This window comes from Heloderma suspectum, chromosome 4, assembly GCF_057233095.1.
Source record: "Heloderma suspectum isolate Gila_16-S chromosome 4, 16-S_ref, whole genome shotgun sequence".
Lineage (NCBI taxonomy): Eukaryota > Metazoa > Chordata > Lepidosauria > Squamata > Helodermatidae > Heloderma > Heloderma suspectum.
Window position 1 is genome coordinate 65,749,630 of NC_139461.1, and position 23,680 is coordinate 65,773,309.

At 46.3% G+C, this 23,680-nt stretch overlaps 1 long non-coding RNA gene across 1 annotated transcript; it reads right to left on the minus strand.

Annotated features, from left to right (window-relative positions):
* Nucleotides 1–273: 273 nt before the first annotated feature.
* On the minus strand, nt 274–21,358 carry LOC146346956 (uncharacterized). Its single transcript, XR_014790113.1, has 5 exons — nt 21,262–21,358; nt 20,801–21,026; nt 19,126–19,186; nt 17,461–17,600; nt 274–595 (listed from the first exon to the last, which is right to left on the minus strand). It is a non-coding gene; the product is annotated as an uncharacterized LOC146346956 (long non-coding RNA).
* Between the last annotated feature and the right edge of the window lie 2,322 nt (nt 21,359–23,680).

Genomic DNA, 23,680 nt, shown 5'->3' on the forward strand with positions numbered 1-23,680 from the left:
CTTCCTTGTTTTGAAAAAGATCTGCATATGTATGTGCTCATTGGGGACAAGTCTGCCTAGATGTGGTGCGACCGATGTTAAAAAGATCCTTCAGATGCATCTATCCATGAATGTGTGGATGGGCATATGCATGGTCAGAGAGAACACTCCTTAACACTCCTCCATATACGCTTCTGCATTCTGTACTTCCTGGAAGCTCACAGGTCCTTGTCAGGACATTGGGGTGGACTGGAACTACTGGACTCAGAGGAAGTGAATTAAAACAAACACACTGCATTTGAGAAGATCATTTGAGAAGGGCTGTACAAGATTACAACAAGAAAACAAAGAGGATGTAAATTTGGCCAACTTAATTCAAAACTTGAAATTACAGCCTTTATCCATATTTGCCAAGGGTGAAAGGTGCCACCCAGAGCTGGTGTCATCCTTAGGCAAATGCTGGGACCCCAGTGCTCAAAGACAGCACATTGCTGACCCTGCCCTGGCTCCCATGGAGGAGGGGTCCACCATGGGCACTCTTGTTGAGGACCCCCTCCAAAGTCTAGCTGGTGCTCTCACCTCTCAGCCTTCGTCTTCTAGGGTGGCCACTTATGAACTATGAACAAAAGAGAGGGAATGCATCAATAAAAAAAAGAACAACGGGGTCCTCTTTCCATAAATTAGAATTTACTAATTGATACGTATAGATGCAAATATAGAAATAATCATTATACGTTTGGCTAAGACAACCACAAGGGGGCCTACACCATAATTAAAACAGATACATGCAATTCATCTCCTGAACCCACGAGAAGCCCCTGCAGTAGCTCTCAGCCTGGAGGGGAGGGGGCAGAAGGGTCACTTCCATCCTTCTGCCCTAAACCTAGAATTGGGGGTTGAGCAGGGAGACTCTGAGGGTGTCAAGGGATGTCTCCATGGGCACATTGGTGCCCATGGGCTCCATGTTGGAGACGCCAGGATTAGGGATTCTGCTGCTGCCCTTCGGTCTCATCATCTGAGCTCACAGAAATGCTCTCATATTTGATGTTGAGGATTTCCAGGCATGTTGTCCTAGGTGACCTAGTGGTCATCACTTCCTGGTTAGATGAAGGCTTGCAGCAGCCTTTCCCTGCACAAGGACAGCAGTCGTATTAGAATAGTTTCCCTGAGACACTGATGGAATCCCAGGGTTTCCTGAGAGCCACTGGGGACCCTTCTGATGGCATGGCTGGCTAACAGGACTGAATCCCAGGTAACACTCTCGGTATGCAGATGGTGGTACTTCCAAAATTTTTATTTTTGTTCTTAAACATATCATTAAAGGATCCCACAAAAGATACTTGGAGACTGGCAAACAATGTTCTTAGTTTTTGTCTGGAATGGGAAAAAACCAAGAGTAGCAAAAAAAAACAACCTTTAATAAAACCAACAAAGAATGGTGGATTAGCCTTCCCATCCATACAAAAAATTATTACGTTGCAGCTATGCTTATGCATTTGAAGACATGGTTTAATCCAGATAGAGCAACTGAGTTAGAACATTATAATGTCTCAACAGATTTGAAACATACTCTATGGTTCTGTAATAAATTTGATATAAATTTTTAAGAATGAACCCATGCACCAAAACCCTGTTTAACAACTGGTTGAAACTTAAAAGAGTATTAAGTCCAGATTTATCTCCATCAACAGCTATCATTTATAATGACGAGATGACAGATGAAACACTTAGGCAATCCATCTTCATGGTACAAACATGGGCTAACAGAAATAACCACACTTATAGACAAGGGAACATTTAAGTCATATGAACAAATACGGAATGAAATGCAATACTCCCAACCTTTATTTTTTTTAGTATCTACAGCTTAGAAGTATAGCCTTAAGGTTACTAAGGAAATCTGGACCTCTTCGGGAAAACACCACCTCTGAAAATTTGATGATACAAAATCAGGAAAACCTATTCTATAAAGCTCTATAAAGTTCAATTAGTTTTAGATTTTACAATTCATAATAATTATCAGAAAAGCTGGGAAAGAGAACTAACTTGTCTGATTCCAGTAAGCACCTGGACTTGGATCTGGAATCACAGCAGACATTAGCACAAACCTGAAAAAAATTTTTTTCAGTTTTATGTTCCTCTGGAATTTAACGCCTGCAAGGCTTAACCACATTTTATCATAAGGATGATAATAGGTGCTGGAGATGTAAAATGCCTAATGCAGATATGGCCCATGTTCTTTGGTTTTGCCCAATCATTCAGGACTATTGGCTAAAGATAATAGATGAAATTGAGATCATATCAGGATATAGACTACCTTTGGATCCAGTACTTATCCTTTTTGGTTAAACCTATGTCAAGGCAGTTGTTCTATCTGATGACATAGAGATGGTAGTGCATCTATCAAGTCAACAGCCACCAGAATGCTGATATCTGCAAACTGGACAAAAACGAAAGCCCCTACAGTTGATGACTGGATTATTAAAGTATGGGAAATAATATATATGGTTAAGTTAACTAACATAGTAAGGTTTACAGAGGGAAGACAGCGAAATAATAGATTTACAGAAAAGTGGTCCTCATTTGTAATGTACTGATGTAACAAGGATCAAGAGAATGTACAGCTTTTTGTGTTTTGGGGAACTTTGTGATATTTGCTGGTTTTGTTGATAAATTTGATTAAGTTCTATATGGTTGAAATTGTTGATAGTATTTGGTAGTATTAGGTCGTTTTGTACACTCCTTTTGTATTTGCTACCTCTAGTTTAACGCACTACACAAAAACGGGGATGGCATATTTGGGCAAGTCCTTTTGTACAGCAGTTCGTATGGGGGAAACCTCCAGTGCAGTTCCTTCTCCCTGCATGCTATGTTGTTCCATGCCAACAGAAGAGAAAGAGGCTGTTTGAAAACAAAGAATGGATAAAACCAAGCGCCTCCCCCAGCCTTGCCCAGCTTGGTGCCCTCCGGATGTTTTGGGCATCAACTACCTCACCCCACGTCAAGAAGGGCAATTCTTGGGGACAGTGGGAATTGTGGTCCAAACCATCTGGGGAGTACCAGGTTGGGGAAGGCTGACCTGCACATAAGATTGTACGCACTACTAAGGCAGACTGTAATCCTCTATCAGCTAAATCGGGTACAATTTCAAAAGAGAGCGAGAGCGAGAGAGCGAGAGAGCGAGAGAGAAGATAGATCCTGCTGTTTCCCAATAATCAGACCACAATCCCCCCACTCGCCATCGTTATTCTGCTTGTTCTGCTTTTTCCTCCTCCACCACCCACCCACCCCAAATAGCAAAATCTTCTTGTGACTCTCTAGAGGCGAAAAAAAAAAAATAACAGTGTAATGGCCTAGTGGTATGGCTGCATGGTAATAGACAAGAACCCCTGGTCCTTTTTGTAGATTTTCTATTCTGCAAAGCTCATAGCCTGTAAATGGAACAAACAGCAATGGCTTCAGTATCGTTTCATGTACATGTAGGCCACATTGTTATCTATATCCTTCATAGAAGAATGGAGGATGGTATAAGTAGGGATGTTATGGGGTTTTGGCTGGGGCTTGAAGCCCAGCAAGACAGTGCCAGCTTGGCCCCCTGGATGCCAGTCCACAACCCCCACCCCCGCTTATATTCGTAGAGCGAACCTGCGTATCCTTGGTATTAAAGATTTGCCTGCTGATATAAGTCTGTCTAAATTCTTGGATACATTTCTGCATAAGCTACTTGCTCTGCCATCTGATTATTTACTTGATATGGAGCATGCATACTATGTTCCAGGTCCAGTTCGTAGCATCAAAGGGACTGCCTATACTGTTAAAGTTCAATTTGCAAGAGTTTCCTCCAAAAATCATATTTTACGCTTGGCAAGAGAACTGGGAGAAGTTTTTTTTGGGCGGGGGCAACATGAGACAAAGTTATGTTATTTCTGGATTACACTACAGAAATTGCTGACAAAAGAAGGCAATTTACCAAGGCGAGAAATCAGGCAAGACAAATGAATCTGCAATATCGTATCAAATATCCTGCTATATTTTGCATTCTTCTTGAAAGACAGATGAAAAAGTTTTTAAATCATGAAATGGCAGAGGCTTGGCTAGCTGGCGTTCAAAGTCATGGGAGACATCTTCCCCAGCCTCATGAGCTGGGAACTTTTCAATTATCATTGTACTGCGGATGTGTTTGGGTTATAAGGTCCGGGCAGTATGCCAGTCCAGAGGATTGTTTACATGTATCCCCGTTCTTACTTCTTTCTTTTTTACATTAGACATGATATACTGTATAATAAAATTCCTGTTTGTGTGTGTACAGGTATGTATACATTTATATATAGATTTAGAAATGATACTATCTAAAATATAGATAGCATAAAATTTATTAATGATTTGTTATTAATAATACTTATCCTATTTAATTTCCCTCCTTTGTTATCATTATTATTATCATTATCATGAGACTTTGATTCTCATCAAAGTATTCGTAATATTTTTGGCTGGTTAAATTGTTAAGCTTTACTATTATAGGTTAACTGAAGGGGAATATATGGTTACTGGAAATGAATGGTGGGCCTACTCCCTTGCCATAAGACTGATGATCTGATATTGAAATGTAAGGTTGATTATCTATGCTGTACTGGATTGTAATATTGGCAATGTTATAGGTATAGCTTTTAAGGAGAATGATATTTGAAGTTTGTGTATAATGGAGTTTAAATTTAATCCCTTTAAGTAACTTTTTATTTTTTATTTTTCTCTCTGGCTTTCTTCTTCCTTTTCCTTCTTGTGTTTTCCCCCCTTTTCCCCCCTTTTTCATTATTGCTGTGTCCTCCTAAGAATACTGTAATGTTGGAAACTGTAGATGTTGACTAGGTTGTTAGTACTGTTTCTTTCATTTATAAAGATAAAAAATGGAATAAAAACTATTTTTTAAAAAAGCATCAGCATGTTGTGTTCCTCTGTGTCATTTTGCCTGCTTTTTAATAAATTCCTTGACATCTCTCCAAAAGTTGCTCTCAGTAAAGACCAGTGACATTGGAGTTGTCTTCATTTCCTCTCAGAGCTTAGCTAGGAAGGGACTCCTTAGGCCAAGCTTCTTCATGGATAAGTGAACACACACACCCATCCACCCATTTCCCCTATTATTTCTCCCCTTTCCTTTGGCATTAAAGAAATGTGCAAAAGGGCCTTATCTCAGTAATGATCCACCGCGGTCCTGGAATCACGGGAGCAAAGACGCCTGTCCTTGCAAGCAGGGAGAAGTGGCCAGAGAAGGGCAAAGGGCAGCTGGAGGTAGAACTCCCTGTCTGTTTGCTGGAACGGGGCTTACTTGCACTGGTGGGGGACTGCGATGGGGAGGGAGTATCTAGCTATGGGGAGGCAGTATCTAGCCTGCCTTTTAAGTAGGGCTGTGCAGGGACCCCCCGATCCGACTTGGAAGCTGCTTCATGGCTTTGCAGGCAGGCCCAATTCAGCTCAGGCTGATTCGGAGCCCCACCCACAGGACTCTGCCCCAGACTCAAAGTGGGATTTGGATGGCCTCCTTTGCCTCTGCCACCTTCTCCTCTGCCGCCTTCTCCTCCGCTGCCTCCTCTCCCTCCTCCTCCTCCTCTGCCGCCTTCTCCACCTCCGCCTCCTCCTCTGCCTTCTCCACCACCACTGCTGCTGCCGTCATCAGCTCCTGAGGCCTGGAAGCATGCTGGCTCTTACTGCTGGGACTCTCCATTTTTAAAATGGGAGCTCCCTGCAATAACAGCTGGCGGCATCCAGGCCTCAGGAGGTGGCGACAGCAGTGATGGAGGCAGCGACAGAGCCAGCAGCGGCAGCAACAGCAATGCCAGTGGGCAGGCAGAGGCAGCTGCCACAGCAGCAGCACCAGCCATGGCAGCGGAGGTGGCAGTGACAGGCATGGGGGGCTCAGGCAAGTGCCCAGAGGTGCCCGCGCAGATGGGCTGGGGGTGCCGAAGCTCCCAAGGGCACCGAGGCACTTCGTAGAACTCCTGACCCACTCTGGGGTGCTTCGTGCCCCCTCCGCTTCACCTCGGAAGGGGCTCAAAGTGATCCGAAGCAGTCTGCTTCAACTCGGGCTGCGGGCCTCAGGCCAAAGCGGTGCACAGCCATACTTTCTCATGCTGTTTCTGGCCTTCAGAATTGTGAATTAGTTGCTCTTCATTCATAATGATGTTGTATTGGGGGGGGGGGGCTGGATGGGGCAAGAAGCAACCCCCTCTTGTCGGTTGAGCCACCCCTGCCGGCTTGATGTTCATTTTGACTCCCCCCACCCAACCCAGAAGGAAGTTCCTTTCAAGCACTGTGTGACCCATGAAAAGAGGATTTTTCTGGTGTGATACTCTTGGCTTTTCTTGCTTCATGCATCTGTGACTGACTAAATGAAATATATGTATGTGGATTTTGTCAAGTCTCTTTTTCTTTGTTAAAAATTAGCAGTGAAATGAGATAATGTCTGTGAACTCAGTGTATGACATACAACTAAGATAAGAAGTAGAGAACAATAATAAGCATAGTTGTGTAAGGGGAGTCGAAGGTAGATAGCTTATAATCTTAGATGTATTTTAGTGTATCCCTGTGTGTGTGGTTGTAATATGTGCCTCTGTTGTCTTCCCCTTTTTTAAAAAAACTAAAAGTATTAATCAGAGACAAAGGCAATTCTATGAAAATCCGGATAATTCTCCAATGTGCTTCTCATTCCGTGTCGTGACCCCCCCCCCCCCGATTCATCAGATCAAGGCATCCTCCTTCTCATGCTGGAAACAGCCATGCAGAGGGCCGGCAGGCAGCTGGGGCTGATTCCTAAGTTGACACTGAGCACTGCTTGTTCCTGGCTCAGACTGATGAAGGAAACAGCTGTGGGTGGAAAGTGAAGGCTCGAGTAGGCTGTGCGTGTGTGCATGTGTGAGCACGCGCCATTGGTTTAGAGCCGTCAAGGGAGGGACGAAGGTGCGATTTCTCACCCTGATTTTATGCCTAAACCTTCACCAGTCCTCAGTGCTGTAACTAGAGGAAAAGACTTGGAACAAAAAGCTTACTGCACTAAGAGTTGCACACTCTTGTAATCATGGAGGGCATAGAAGAGACCGGGCGTGCTGTGCGGGAGACCTGCCCACGCATCCGAACTCACACAGGTGTGTTGTTTTTGCGAACTGTCTAGCAAGGACCCAGGACAAGGAAGCGGGCAGTTCCCTCCAGCAGTCCCATGACCCAGGCTCCCAAATTTGAGCTGCTGCCAACACACCTATATGCCTAGCTCCCGTGTCACCGCATGACATCATACTGCCAGCTTGCTTCTCGCCTCTTTCCTGCCACCATCAAGCTGCTCTTGCTGTCTGAGACAGGCACCCTCCCTCCAACTCGCCTGTGATGTCCTTGACAGTGGAACAGTAGCTCCGGGTTCCCTACAGCTATTCCAGGCAACTGGGCTCGTAGTGCAAGAAATGTGTCTAGTAAGTCTCAATGGCCCTTGAGCTCAGATGTCCTATAAATACATAGACTGGAAGCTGGAAGAAAATATTTTATAGCGTGGCTCTCATTGCTTATTGCGCCCTAGTTAAATGACGTGCATGGTGTGCATGACTTGAGTTCACAAATACATGGAAAGATACCAATGAGAGATGGAATTTCATTTCCAAGGGGTGTCTGTCCACAAGAGACCTTGTGCAATATGAGATTTGAAGCATAGGAAGCATTAGCCCTACAATTCTCTCACTTAGGTGTTGGGCATGTTTGTTAGCACTGCCTGCAGCACGTTTGTGTCTCACGGGCCCTTGGACTCCTGGGAGCAGCAGCACTGCCTCTGGAGTGCTTGCATGGGGGCTTCAAGCAGGTTGATGTATGTCCAGGGAGTCCACAGGAGAGTCCATCTGCTGTATGATTCCGTAAGGCAGTCCTGGTGGCCATCTACTCTGTGTTGTTGTTCAGTCGTTAAGTCGTGTCCGACTCTTCGTGACCCCATGGACCATAGCACACCAGGCCTTCCTGTCCTCCGCTCTCTCCCGGAGTGTGCTCAAGTTCATATTCATTGCATTGGTGATGCTATCTAGTATCTAGCCATCTCATCCTCTGTCGTCCCCTTCTCCTTTTGCCTTCAGTCTTCCCCAGCATCAGGGTCTTCTCCAGTGACTTTTCTCTTCGCATTAGGTGGCCAAAATATTTGAGCTTCAGCTTCAGTATCTGTCCTTCCAATGAGCAGTCAGGGTTGATTTCCATTAGGACTGACTGATTTGACCTCTTTGCAGTCCAGGGGACTCGTTTGAGTTTCAAACCAGCTTTTGCACTCTCCATTTTCACCCTCAACAAGAGGCTCTTTAGAACTTCTTCGCTTTCTGCCATTAGGGTGGTATCGTCTGCAAATATGAGGCTGTTGATAATTCTTCCGGCAATCTTAATTTTGACCTGTGATTCATCCAACCTGGCTCATTCATGATGTGCTCTGCATATAAGTTAAATAAGCAGGGCGACAAGATGCAGCCTTGTCGTACTCCTTTCCCAATTTTGAACCAATCGGTTGTTCCATATCTGGTTCTTACTGTTACTTCTTGGCCCTCGTACAGCTTTCTCAGGAGACAGGTGAGGTGGTCTGGCACTCCCATCTCTTTAAGAATTTGCCAGAGTTTGTTGTGATCCACACAATCAAAGTCTTTAGCGTAGTCAATGAAGCAGAAATAGATGTTTTTCTGGAATTCTCTTGCTTTCTCCATGATCCAGCGAATGTTGGCGATTTGATCTTTAGTTCCTCTACCTCTTTGAATCCCAGCTTGTACTTCCGGTAGTTCTCGGTTCACATACTGCTGAATCCTAGCTTGAAGGATTTTGTAGGGATGTGGGAGAATTTCTCCCCGAAACTTCGGGGGGCCGAGCGCCAACGCATTCGGTCCTCCGAAGGTTGTTCGGGGAGCAATTCTCTGCTCCCCCGCCCCCCCGCCCACCCCCAGGACGGGACTTACCTTTCACGAATGTCCCTCCCGGTGGCGGGTCCCGGCGGCGGTTCGGCAGGTCTTCGTCAGGGGCGGGGGCGGCAGCTGGTCTTTCGACCGGCTGCCGCCGCCGCCATTACAAGCGAAGTAAAAGAAAAAACAAACGCCCCTGTGATAGGCTACGTAACAATTAACGTAGCCTATCATGGCTAGATTTGCAAAGTCAGCCGTGATAGGCTACGTTAATCGTCATGTAGCCTATCACGGGTGACTTAAAAAAAAAAAAAAAGTGCGTACGGCTAATGGCGGCCCCCATAGGGTGCCGCTATTCACATTCCTTATTTGGTCTCTGTAGTCTACGTAAAGATTTACGTAGACTATGGCGAAAATAAGGGCAACGCAAATAGTGTTGCCCTTATTTTCGCCGTAGTCTACGGAAATCTTTACGTAGACTACAGCGACCAAATAAGGAACGCGAATGGTAGCTCCCTATGGGGGCCGCCATTTGCGTACGCGCTTTTTTTTTTTTTAAGTCGCCCGTGATAAGCTACGTGACGATTTACGTAGACTATCATGGCTGACTTTGCAGATCTAGCCGTGATAGGCTACGTTAATCATCACGTAGCCTATCACGGGGGCGGGGTTTTTTTAAAAAACTTTTTATTTCGTGGCCGGGCGAGGCAAGGCGCCTCCCCCCCGGCCTGAATTTCGGGCGGGCGAGGCGGGAAGCCTCCCCCCGCCCGGCCTGAACTTCGGGGGGAGCAGCGAAGTGCCTCCCCCCCACCGCAAAGCAAGCTGCGAGACCAGGTAAGTGGGTTTCGTGCACCTCTACCCATGATAGGCTACGTGACGATTAATGTAGCCTATCACGGCTGACTTTGCAGATCTAGCCGTGATAGGCTACGTTAATCGTTACGTAGCCTATCACAGGGGCATTTTTGTTTGTTTTTTTCTTTTGAAGTTCGCGGCCGGGGAGATGGGGCGCTTCTCCCCGGCCTGAATTTCGGCCGGGCGAGGTGGGAAGCCTCCCCCCCCGGCCTGAACTTCGGGGGGAGCAGCGAAGCGCCTCCCCCCCACCGCAAAGCAAGCTGCGAGACCAGGTAATTGACTTTCGTGCACCCCTAGGATTTTGAGCATAACCTTGCTGGCATGTGAAATGAGCACAATTGTATGGTAGTTTGAACACCCTTTGGCACTGACCTTCTTTGGAATTGGAATGTAAACTGACCTTTTCCAATCTCGTGGCCACTGTTGAGTGTTCCACATTTGTTGGCATATTGAGTGCAGCGCTTTCGCAGCAGCATCTTTTAGGATTTTAAGTAGCTCAGCTGGAATATTGTCATCTCCGCTAGCTTTGTTGTTAGTAATGCTTCCTAAGGCCCACTTGACTTCACTCTCTAGGTTGTCCGGCTCAAGTTCAGTGACCACACTATCATGGCTATCAGGGACATTAAGATCTTTCCTGTAAAGTTCTTCTGTATATTCTTTCCACCTTTTCTTAATCTCATCTGCTTCTGTTAGGTCCCTGCCTTTTTTGTCCTTTATCATGCCCATCTTTGTACAAAATGTTCCTTTGATATCTCTGATTTTCTTGAAGAGATCTCTAGTCTTTCCCATTCTATTGTTTCCTTGATTTCTTTGCATTGTTCATTTAAGAAGGCCTTCTTGTCTCTCCTTGCTATTCTTTGGAACTCTGCATTCATTGGATATATCTTCCCCTTTCTCCCTTGCTTTTTGCTTCCCTTCTTTCCTCAGCTACTTGTAAAGCCTCATCAGACAGCCACTTTGCTTTCTTGCATTTCTTTTTCTTGGGGATGGATTGGGTTGCTGCCTCCTGAACAATGTTACAGACCTCCATCCATAGTTCCTCAGGCGCACTGTCTATCAGGTCTAATCCCTTAAATCTATTCCTCACCTCCACTGTATATTCATAAGGGATATGATTGAGGTCATATCTGAATGGTTTAGTGGTTTTCCCTACGTTCTTCAAGTTAAGCCAAAATTTTGCAATAAGAAGCTCATGATCTTGTTTTTACTGACTGTATAGAGCTTATCCGTCTTTGACTGCAAAGCACATATCAATCTGATTTCGATATTGACCATCTGGTGATGTCCATGTGTAGAGTCGCCTCTTGTGCTTTTGGAAAAGAGTATTTGCTATGATCAGCGTGTTCTCTTGGCAAAACTCTATTAGGCTCTGTCCTGCTTCATTTTATACACCAAGGCCATGCTTGCCTGTTGTCCCGGTGATTTCTTGACTTCCTACTTTAGCATTCCAATCCCCTATGATGAAGACGACATCTTTTTTTGGTGTTAGTTCTAGAAAGTGTTGTAGGTCTTCATAGAACCAATCAACCTCATCTTCTTCGGCATCAGTGGTTGAATGGTTTGCCTTGGATTCATCCTGAGATCATTCTGTCATTTTTGAGATTGTACCCCAGTACTGCTTTTCCCACCCTTTTATTGACTATGAGTGCTACTCCATTTCTTCTAAGGGATTCTTGCCCACAGTAGTAGATATAATGGTCACCTGAATTAAATTCGCCCATGCTTGTCCATTTTAGTTTGCTGATTCCCAGGATGTCGATGCTCAATCTTGCCATCTCATGTTTGACCACCTCCAGCTTACCTTGATTCAATGATCTTACATTCCAGGTTTCTGAACAATATTGTTCTTCACTCTTTCTGGCACTACTTGGAAATACCCTCTGCTCTTCCTCAGTAGTATATTGGACACCTTCCGACCTGAGGGGCTCATCTTCCGGCGTCATCTCTTTTAGCCTTGTGATATGTTCCATGGGTTTTTCTTGGCAAGAATACTGGAGTGGGTCCTTCTCCAGTGGACCACATATTGTCAGAACTCTCCGCCATGACCTGTCTGTCTTGGGTCGCCCTGCATGGCATAGCTTATGGCTTCACTGAGTTACGCAAGCCCCTTCACCACAAGAAGGCGTGATCCATGAAGGGGCATCTACTCTGTATCGGTCTACTAAACATCTGTGTACACGGGGAAGCATTTCAGCACTAGAATCAATTGCAGCTACTACCACTTCTCACTAGGGATGTACGAAAGTCACTTACCATTTTGCCAGTGTGATTCGTGGTGGGGAAGAGGGGCTCCGTCCTTCCCCCCGAAATTCTGCCTGGGGGGGGAGGTGCTCCGTCCCTCCCCCCTGAAATTCTGGCTGGCAGGGGAGGCGCTCCATCCCTCCCCCCCAATTCCTGGCCAGCCGGCTCCGCAAATGGTGGCGGCCATAGCCGCCGCTATTTGCGTCCCTGCAGTCAGCCGTAATAGGCTATGTAAATGTTTACGTAGCCTATCACGGCTGATTTAAAAGGAAAAAAAAACCCGCGCGTACGCAAATCTATGCTATTTGCGTTCCCCTTATTTTCACCGTCTTAGTCTACGTAAATGTTTACGTAGACTAAGACGTGTCAAAATAAGGAACGCAAATGGTGGCGCCCATGGGCACCGCCATTTCCGTACATGCGGGTTTTTTTTCTTTTAAATCAGCCGTGATAGGCTTAGGGGTGGACGAAAGTGATTTACCTGTCCTCGAAGCTTGTTTGCGGTGGGGGGGAGGCGCTTCGCTGCTCCCCCCGCGAAGTTCAGGCTGGGGGGGGGAGGCTTCCCGCCTCACCCGGCCGAAATTCAGGCCGGGGGGGAGGCTTCCTGCCTTGCCCGGCCGAAATTCAGGCCGGGGAGGAGGCTTCCTGCCTCGCCCGGCCGCGAACTCGAAAGTTTAAAAAAAAAAAAAACGCCCCTGTGATAGGCTACGTGACGATTAACGTAGCCTATCACGGCTAGATCTGCAAAGTCAGCCGTGATAGGCTACGTCAATCGTCACGTAGCCTATCACGGGTGACTTTTAAAAAAAAAAAGCGCGTACGCTAATGGCAGCCCCCATAGGGAGCCGCCATTCGCGTTCCTTATTTGGTTGCTGTAGTCTACGTAAATCTTTACGTAGACTACGGCGAAAACAAGGGCAACGCAAATAGTCGTCACATAGCCTATCACGGGGGCGGGTTTTTTTTTTCTTTCTTTTATTGCAATGGCGGCGGCGGCAGGTCGCCATCGTCCCGGGGGGGTGCGGGGGGCGGGGGGTGCAGAGAATTTCTCCCCGAAACTTGTTCGGTGGGCCGAACACGTTGGCGCTCGGCCCCCCGAAGTTTCGGGGAGAAATTCTCCGCCATCCCTAGATAGGCTACATAAACATTTACGTAGCCTATCACGGTTTTTCTAAAAAATCTAGCCGTGATAGGCTACGTAAATCTTTTTTAATCTTTACGTAGCCTATCACATTTTTTTGTTTGTTTTTTACTGGGTATGGCGGCGGTATGAATCACTGCCAAACCGCCGTCAGAGCCACTGCTGCCAGGAAGATTTGCCCAAGGTAAGTCCCGTCCCGGGGGGTCGGGGGGGGCAGACCGTTCCACCACCGATTTTGGGGGGCCGAATGTGCTGGCATTCGGCCTCCCTGAGATTCATGGCAAAATTCTCTGACATCCCTACTTCTCACTACCTTTTCAGAAACTGGTCCAGTTCTCCCAAAACAGCAGATGAAGGAATGAACCCATGTTGGGTATATAGTGCTTAAAAACAAAAGGTGGGTCCTCACTTGAGGAAATGTGTCTTATAACTTCACATACGAGTTCACAGCTGCCAAAGTAACCTAGCAGGAAATTTCCTCGCCAGATGAAATCCACCAAGGGCACAATCCCATGGCCTCTAGTCAGCGGCTAGACCACCATAGGAGTGGCTGGCTCTTGAGAAACGGCCTTGGAGCCCATGCGCGGAGGTCAGTTCCCGAAGAACTGACCTCCCCACCCTGCACCACCTTGTAGGCAGCGCAGATCATCCCCACGCTCTGTGCTTGGAAGAGTAGCGCAGGGTGGGGAAACTGGGGCGTTCCCGGGGGCGGGGTGGGGCGGGGAGGTCGGAAGTGCCAGTACAACACTTCCCATGTGTCGACCGGCCGCCTCTCCCCATGTTCTCAGGTCCCACGGCTAGACAGCCGGAATTGGCTGTCTAGCCATGAAAACAGCCAGGGGGAGCTGTGAGGAGATCCACTCCTCACTGTTCATCCTGCCCTGCGCTGGATAGGCGGTCGCCCCCAGGATTGGAGGCGACCGTCGATCCAGACAGGATTGCTCCCTAAGTGTTGGTTCACTTATACTTTTTGTGGGTATGTTCATGCTGCTTCACAAGCTATTTTCATATAGCCGAGAGAGTGGACGCTCCCCTTTACAACAACATTCTCATTCAGCCAGGAAAAAGTGTGCCTAAAAACCCTCTTCTTGTGTCTCTGTAATGTAGGTGCCTTCCGGAAAGTGAGCGGGGGTAGGCTCAACGTCTCCCCAGACATTGCCAAATCTCCCCAGAGCAAGGAAGACTTGGTAAAACATAGAAAAGTCCACCAAGGTCTTAGGAAAAGGCAGAAAAACAGTTCCAACTGTTTAACTGGCCAGCTGGGGAGAGAGTAGAAGAGGTATCCCTGTCCTAATATTCTGTGCCTCTGGGGCCTATCACGTAGCCTATCACGGGTGACTTTGAAAAAAAAAAAAACCCGCGTACGGCTAATGGCGGCCCCCATAGGGAGCTGCCATTCACGTTCCTTATTTGGTCCCTGTAGTCTACGTAAAGATTTACGTAGACTACGGTGAAAATAAGGACAACGCAAATAGCGTTGTCTCAAAAATCTATAAACACCTATAATTAGGGAATGATGAGCACACAACAAAGGCCTCATGTAGAAAAGCTCCTAGTCATCTCTGCATTCCATGACTACTCAGGGGTTCGACAGGAGCATGAGCCCCACCAGCATGAAAACCCACCGAGAGAGAGACCTCTGGAATCCATCCGAATCCATTTAGAGCTGCTTGGGAGGATCACTGCAGAGAGGTCATATCCATGCAGGTCATTATTCACACTATTCATCTTTGTGATGCTTCCCAAAGCGTTCCCCAAGGGCTCTCAGTACATTTCCTGGTATTTTCTGGTGTTTCTCTCGCAAAGCTTCGAATGCAATTTTTGCCTATTAGAAGGAAAGAGGGGGGGAAACCCCATAGGTTTAGAATCAAAGGTATACTTAGGGCCTTGCTATAAAAGAGGCCATAATTCTAACAACTCATTTAAACTTCCCCTGTTCGCATCATTACAATTTAGCATTCTAGTCCAATTTTCACCTATGTTGGAGAAATCATGCCACCAACAGCTGTTGTATACTGGCAGAGAGTGACAATCATTTCCTTTCTCCATCTTCACTCGACATCAGCTCCAGATGCTCTTGGATGAGACCATTTATCTGGCTCCATGTGAGTCGTGGCTCAAGTGGGGCTTTGGCACGGAAACTGCTTTGATCGCCCTGTATGATGACTAGGGGTGTGCAACTCCCCCGATGTCCTTTCCGGAGGGGGTTCTGCCACAGGGACGTCCGGGCCACTTGGGGCCCCATGGATTTCTCCGCAACCCTACTGCATCCACTGGAGTTCATAGAGCAGCTTTCCAGCTTTCAAAAAGGTTTGCTATGCTAATTGTATGGAGTTTGTTCTCCAGTACACGTCTGCAATGTGGCTGGTAAGAATCCTTATGCTGGAAAGGTTACAAGCCCAGTTCTTATCATGAGTTCTTAGGCTATATGAAAGTAAGATAAGCTTGGGATCACACTGGGAGACCACAGAGAGTCTTCTTACCCAGGGAGGTGTGGGCTCTCCCACGCCGGAGGCCTTCAAGACGAGGCTGGGCAGTCATCGGTCAGGGATGCTATGACTTTGATTCCTGCATTGAGCAGGGGGTTGGACTCGATGGTCTTCTAGCCCCTTCCAACCCCACTATTCTATGAATATTGAAATTAGTGTGTCATCAGCATAATGATGGCTACATACTCCAGAACTCCAGGTGACCCTACTCACTGGAGTCATGTAGATGTTAAATAGCATGGTAGACAAACCCAACCCCCGCTGAACCACACTACACAGGCCGCAGTGTTGAGCAATATCCCTCAAGCACCACCTTCTGGAGCTGACCATCCAAATAGGAATGAAACCACCTCAAGGACTCTACCCTTCCAGGTCAGACGGTCATCCCAGAAGGATACCACGGCTGATGATGCTGAAAGCTCCTGACAACTCAAGGAGAATCAACAGGGTCGCACTTTCCCTGTCTGTCACGACATAGGTCATCATTAGGGATGCTGGAGAAATCTGCTGCGGACTCAAATGAGGCTGGATTCCAAAGAATCCAACCTCCGGAGTCCATAGAGGACTGGCCGCTTTCACCTCGGCATCTGCAAGACGTTGACTCTCCAGCTTTCAAAAAGATGTGACAGGCTAATGGAAGCTACCATTAGCCTATCACAGGAAAATTCCAGCCATAACTGGTATATTTTACGCCATTTGTGGCAGTAAAGCATCACCTTTTGTAAGTTGCTGCCCTTTACGGCTGTATTTACATAAAATTTGTTTGTAATACTTCTCCCTCCTTCTGTTTCTCTTCTGTCTTTTGCAATAGTGTTTCCTCAGTTTCCTAAGCTCCTTCTATTGTGCCTACTACATATTCTTCAAATTATTTGGTTATGAGTGCTAGCATTTCTCTGCTAATGGATAAGATGTTCCTGCTTCATCTTCATCCTTTTCTACTTTTCTGTCCTTCCTACCCATCATTAAAAAATGCATGATTTTCCCAGATGTAGGACCTGTTTCCATTCAATCTGTAAAGGTTATAACTGTCAGTAATTACTTCTGCCACTAATTCATTTAGCTACAAGATTAATCAAATGTTGAGAATGTAGAGTTGGTGAATTTAAATAAATCACTTTATTCAATTGCTTTGTCCAGAAAATTATTTATAAGACCTTACTATAATTTGAATTCATTGAAATTCTTTCTAATAAAAGTTAGGATTCCTCATTAGCCGGCCTCCCCAGTCCCCTCCCCTCCCCTGCCCATGGGAACGCCCCCTTTCCCTCCTCTCTAAGGTTGCATTTGGGACTTTGGAGAGGCAGCCAGCACGGTTCCCTCTGCTCCAGCTGTGAGGGGGAGGGGGAGGGGAGCTCCAACTCCGTGATCCAAGGTCAGAGCACTGACTCTGACTTTGGATTGGGGAATCTGAGCTGTCCTCTGGCACCCCAGATGTGACCAGGGACCAGAGGATTGCTGTCTTAACTGTGGGTCTCTACGAATGTGTGGATGGGCATACGCGTGGTCAGAGAGGACACTCAATAACACCCCTCAATGTACAGGTCAGTATCCTGTACATCCTGCAGGCTTACAGCTGCTTGTCAGGACATTGAGCATGGGGGTTGGCAGGGGTTCAAACTTATAGATCTTTTTACTTACAAACTTACATACTTCTGTGTACCCAGGGAGTCCCATGTGAATGTAGAGATTACTGTCTCATTTTTGGGTGAGCCAATTTGTTGATTCCAACCTCATAGGCACTAGACAATTTGAATTCATTTTTAGTATGTATGATAAATGAATAAAACATTCATGATTATTAATCCCAAAACTCACATGACCTTCTCCTCATGGTTTCCCAGAATCTTAGGGCACTTACTTTTTCAACTAGTTGTTCAGCAGTTATATCTGGATCATATGGAATTGGTTGTCCAATATATGTTCGAAATTTGACTGGTAAGTATCCAAATGCTGGAAAAGTTACGAACCCAGTTTTTTCATTAAGCCATCTCATTAGACCTGTATATGAAATCAACAGAAGGTGGGGATGAGGTATTGAGAGACTCTCCTGAGAAACCTGTACGAGGGCCAAGAAGCAACAGTAAGAACTGGACATGGAACAACCGATTGGTTCAAAATGGGGAAAGGAGTACGACAAGGCTGTATATTGTCGCCCTGCTTATTTAATTTATATGCAGAATACATCATGAGAAACGCTGGGCTAGATGAATCACAGGTCGGAATTAAGATTGCGGGGAGAATTATCAACAACCTCAGATACGTAGACAATACCACCCTAATGGCAGAAAGCAAAGAGGATCTAAAGAGCCTCTTGTGGAGGGTGAAAGAGGAGAGTGCAAAAGCTGGTTTGAAACTCAACATTAACAAAACTAAGATCATGGCATCTGGCCCCATCACTTCCTGGCATATAGAAGGGGAAGAATTGGAAGCAGTGACAGATTTATTTTCTTGGGCTCCAAGATCACCGCAGATGGTGACTGTAGCCATGAAAGTAAAAGACACTTGCTCCTTGGGAGGAAAGCTATGGCAAACCTAGACAGCATAGTAAGAAGCAGAGACATCACCTTGCTGACAAAGGTCTGTATAATCAAAGCTATGGTTTTCTCAGTAGTAACGTATGGCTGTGAGAGCTGGACTATAAGGAAGGCTGAGCACCAAAGCATTGATGCTTTCGAACTGTGGTGCTGGAGAAGACTCTTAAGAGTCCCCTGGACTGCACGGAGGTCAAATCAGTCCATCCTAAAGGAAATCAACCCTGAGTGCTCATTGGAAGGACAGATACTGAAGCTGAAGCTCAAAGATTTTGGCCACCTAATGCGAAAACTCCCTGAAAAAGACCCTGATGCTGGGAAAGATTGAAGGCAAAAGAAGTGGATGACGGAGGATAAGATGGCTTGATAGCATCACCGATGCAATGAATATGAACTTGAGCACACCCCAGGACAGGGCGGAAGACAGGAAGGCCTAGCGTGCTATGGTCCCTGGGGTCACGAAGAGTCAGACATGACTGAACGACTGAACAACAACAAACAATTGAGAGACTGAAGAGAGTCTTCTTGAAATTAGCCGGGGCTTTGCTTGCACATGTAGCATCTGTTTTGAAAAATCTGAGGAAATTAGCATGAGTCACCACATATGTCATGGCTGCAATCTATAAGCTCTGTGTATAGAAAGCATGAATACTGATGCATTCACAGGTATTTCTCATCAGAGAAATGTATGGAATGCCTCTGAGAACATGTGAAGTTTTACATCACATCCATTGCCATGCTCCGTAATAAAAATGTAGGAGAAGGGAAAACCCATGTATACCACACTTTAATCAGCTTTCAGAATAGATATGGAAGCCTACCAAATTCCTATGTGCATAAACTAGATTAAAAAAATACCTACAGCCTGACCTCTTGCTTTTTTTCCTCAGATGTAACTCCTGCTGTATTCAGCAAGGATTACTCCTAACTAAGGGTGCATAGGTATGCTATCTACAAAATACACTCCTAAGAAAGTATGAAGTGTAACTTACGTATCTTTCCATATGTCCTGTATCCCTCTTGCAGATTCTGTGTAAATATAGGGATGATGGGCTAAAAGAGATCAAAAGACAGACATTATTACAACTTTGTTGTTGTCGCTTCAGCCCATGTAGATCACTGAAAATGCAGAGCTTGGACATGTGGAGAGGAGAAACTTGATGAGATATCCTCTAGGGTTCTGTCACCAGCTAAGTGTATTGAAGGGTCATTTGGAGAAGTGAATGGGGAATGGCAGACCAGGCTCCTATCTCCCAAGGATGTCCTGCTACCTCCCTTCTCCATGAAGTTACTACTCCTCTTTTGCTTCTGAGGTTCACAAAATTGAACCTGGTTGCAGCATAGTCACACTTAAAGGCCTGGTTTGGATGCTCAGTTCCTGGCTCACTGAACTGGACTTGGCACCTGGAAACAGGGGACAGGACAGAGCTGTCCCTCTGTTTCCCTGCCCTCACATCCAACAAGAAGGCAGCATGGCCCTCTAACAGTTTTTCTGTCTTAACAGCCCATAACATTCATGAAGGAGGCAGGGTGATGGCAGTATAAAAGCCCCATCTGGAAGCACCCTACGAATAATGTAATTGTCAACTTCTTTCTTAGTACCAAACTAGGCAGGATGTTAAATGCATCTTTGCTTTTCTACTTGAAGAAATGTATTTTTTTTTTTACTGCAACCTGGTGTTACGTTTCTTGGATTTAATATAGTAGCAATTAATCTCTGGCTACTTCAGAAGACAGCAGCCACAGTTCAGCGTTCTTTGTCATCACTAAACAGAATTTATGTTCTGAATGAAGTAGCTTCTTGCCTGAGCAGGTAAACAAATTAAGAAGTACATCAGTTGAAGGGCTGGAACTGCATAGGAGGTGAATTAAAAGGAACACACTGCAGTTGAGAAGATCATTAACAGGGCTGAACAAAATTACACCACAAATAAACCCTCAATCCACAAGGGGGATGTACATTTAGCTTACTTAAAACCTAAAGATAAATCTAAAGAAATTGTCATGATTCTTTTCTTTTCTTTATACTCTCTGGCTGTACAGCCTTTATCCACATTTGCCAAGGCTGATTGGTGCCTCCAAAGATGCTGTCAGCCTTAGGCAAATGCTGGGACGCCTGTGCTCAAAGAGAGCAAACTGCTGACACCTGCCCTGGCTCCCAAGGGAAGGCATCATTGTCAGGAGGGCCAGGAAATGCCTTATGATGGTGAAGATTCCTTCTGAAAGAGCCCCAAGGGGGCCAAAAGCATGTTAAAACAGATGCATGAATTCATCTCCGGAACCCATGAGAAGTCTCTTCAGTAGCTCTAAGGCTGAAGGGAGCGGGCAGAAGTCCATTCCACCCTTCTCCCCGGGCCTCTAATTGAGGCTGCGCAAGGAGACTCTGAGGACACCCCGCACCGCATCCAGAGTTCCCAGGTCATTTTGCGGGCCTCCCAATGCTGGGTCTCTAGAGCATTCCCTGGTGTGAGAAGTTGAGGAAGGCAGGAAGGGCACTCCCTGGTGGAGCTCCCTGGTCCTTAAACTTTTGCACATTTCAGAGGTAGCTTTTCTGCCTCTTATTCACAAGGTTGCCTGGACTATTTCCTAAGTTAAATATGGAGATGATTTACCAAATATTCCAGAATTTCAAAATACACAACCATGTGGAGTTATTTGCATCGTTACCTCTGTAAAGTTGGTGCAAGGAATGAGTAATATAGAAAAGTAGGAACGAGGACACATACAGTTTGCTTCTTCCCGTGGCCAGGTAATACACATAACCAGCTTGCCTCGTGGTAGCATGAGGCTTATGATGAGGTCACACTTAGCCTGTGCCCTTTCTTCAGAATTTCCACACATTCTTCTCTTGTGTAATGGTGAGCACGATTGACTTTAGCATACATCCGTAGTCCTGCAAAAATTGATTCTTGCTTAATAGAGAATACACGTCTGTAAAGGTTTGGGGCCTACAGAGGCAAGGAAAGGTAAAAAGATCAAGCCTAGAGGCCTGGGTTTTTCTACTGGGAGGGGGTATCCCTGACAGGAGTAGTTTCTAGGGACATCAGAGAAATCTGCTGCGGATTCAAATGAGGCCGGATTCTTTGGAATCTGGCCTCAGGAATCCTCAGCGGATCGGGATCACTTACCTCTGCTCCAGGAGGACTGGACGCGGAACGGCACTCGGCTGCCTCTTGCCAGCCAGAGCCGTTCGCCTCTTCCCTGTCCCTGCCTATTGCCATATCTGAAAAAAAAATTAAAAAGGAGATCAGCAGGATGTGCCCATAGACTTATACGCAAAATAGAGCTGTGAATCTTGCATATAAGCCTATAGACACATAGACATATATGCAAGATTCATGACTCTATTTGCATATAGTTCTATGGGCACATCCTCCCGATCACCTATTTTTTTTTTAAGACATGGCAATCAGTAGGGACAGGGAGGAGGCAAATGGCTCTGGCTGGCAGGAAGGAAGGTAAGTGCCCCTAATCCAGTCCCCCCCCCCCCGAATCCAAGCGGAGCGGAACCGCTCTAGAGGATTCTGGGTGGCGGGGAGGATCGCCTCTCCCCCCACAGATTCCCCACCAGAACAGATGGTGGGGAATCCATACACCCCTAGTAGTTTCATTTCTCCAGTTAAGTTTCATTTCTTCAGGTTTGTAGCAGTACTTATGGTTTTGAGGAAAGAGTTTATATAAAGAGATTGAGAGAGCCAGTAAGAGCAGAGTCAGGAAGACCAGAGAATGAAGAGAGAGTAGGAAGAAGCAGCCTGGAAAAGTCTAAGTGCAGCTAGGGTAAAGGAACTTGCATTTTTGCAACCTCTATTTTCTCTTCATGCCTTTTGTATCACTCAGCTATATTCTGTAAATACCTAGGGATGGTGGAGAATTCTGCCATGGTCTCCAGTGAGTCCGGCCCCCTGAAGTCCGTGGCGGAACGGAACAATCCCCCCCTCCACCCCACGAAACCTCCCCGGGATGGAACCTACCTTTTGTCGGCCATCCGCAGGTGCGAATGGCGCTCCAGTCTGTGGCCGCCATTTCCCTCGCTGCATTAGCTGTGATAAGCTACGTAAATGTATACGTAACCTATCACGGCAACGCAGGGACGCAAATGGCGGCAACTACGGCAACTGCCATTTGCGGCCGCAGCCCAGCAGCTGACAGAGGTCCAACTGCAGGCGGCCCAGGACTTGCCGTGGAGCAGAGCTGGCGGGGAGCATTCCGGGGGGAGGGACGGATCACCTCACCCTCACTGCGGATCCCCAGAATGGAGCCAAGAAAGTGATCTGCCCACCCCTATAAATACCTTTGATTGTAATTTGCTTGCTTTAATTTACCAGTAAACGGTTGTGGTTAAAGCCAGTGTCTAGAGTGTCAATCCAGACCACATTACCTGTCTCCTGAGAAACCTGTACAAGGGTCAAGAAGCAACAGTAAGAACCGGACATGGAACAACCGATTGGTTCAAAATTGGGAAGGAGTACGACAAGGCTGCATATTGTTGCCCTGCTTATTTAACTTGTATGCAGAATACATCATGAGAAACGCTGGGTTGGATGAATCACAGGTCAGAATTAAGATTGCCGGGAGAATTATCAACAACCTCAGATACGCAGACAATACCACCCTAATGGCAGAAAGCGAAGGGAAACTAAAGAGCCTCTTGTTGAGGGTGAAAGAGGAGAGTGCAATAGCTGGTTTGAAACTCAACATTAACAAAACGAAGATCATGGCATCTGGCTCCATCATTTCCTGGCATATAGAAGGGGAAGAAATGGAAGCAGTGACAGATTTTATTTTCTTGGGTTCCAAGATCACTGCAGACGGTGACTGTAGCCATGAAATTAAAAGACACTTGCTCCTTGGGAGGAAAGCTATGGCAAACCTAGACAGCAGAGTGAGAAGCAGAGATATCGCCCTGCCAACAAAGGTCCACAAAATCAAAGCTATGGTTTTCCCAGTTGTAATGTATGGCTGTGAGAACTGGACTATAAGGAAGGCTGAGAATTGATGCTTTTGAACTGTGATGCTGGAGAAGACTCTTACGAGTCCCCTGGACTGCAAGGAGGTCAAATCAGTCCATCCTAAAGGAAATAAAACCTGAGTACTCATTGGAAGGACAGATACTGAAGCTGAAGCTCCAATATTTTGGCCACCTAATGCGAAGAGAAAAGTCACTGGAAAAGACCCTGATGCTGGGGAAGACTGAAGGCAAAAGGAGAAGGGGACGACAGAGGATGAGATGGCTAGATACTAGATAGCATCACCAATGCAATGAATATGAACTTGAGCACGCTCCGGGAGAGTGCGCAGGACAGGAAGGCCTGGTGTGCTATGGTCCATGGGGTCACGAAGAGTCGGACACGACTTAACAACTGAACAACAAAGAGTGTCAATCACCCCAGGTCTCCAGCCTAAACTCCACATTATTGGAAAGGGGAAGGTAGAAGAAGGAAGGCGGGGCTGTTAAAGAGACAAGACAGCCTTAAGGAGCTGCTCAGGGGGTCCAGGTCATAAGGGGAACCCTGATGATATCATGTTTCTTACATGTCACAAACAAAA